This window comes from Penaeus monodon, chromosome 19, assembly GCF_015228065.2.
Source record: "Penaeus monodon isolate SGIC_2016 chromosome 19, NSTDA_Pmon_1, whole genome shotgun sequence".
Taxonomy (NCBI): domain Eukaryota; kingdom Metazoa; phylum Arthropoda; class Malacostraca; order Decapoda; family Penaeidae; genus Penaeus; species Penaeus monodon.
In genome coordinates this window covers 6,033,446-6,033,687 of record NC_051404.1, presented here as the reverse complement: position 1 = coordinate 6,033,687, position 242 = coordinate 6,033,446, and positions in this window count along the sequence as shown.

Sequence of the window (242 nt, the reverse complement as noted above, 5' to 3'; positions counted from 1 at the left end):
TTACCAAACAGATCGGAACTACTACCTTCTGTATTGACCTTACTTGGTTTATTTTTACTGTTGAAATATTGCACCTATCATAAAGGCAACACCAGGATTTGAAGAGACAGAGAGATAGGAGGGACACCTCAGAGCTTAGGAAAATTTGAGCAAATTATTTAAAGCCTTATTTATATAACACTTGTATGACATAGATATTCAGAAACCGAATTTATTATGACGTCATGGTTAGTTTATGCTAC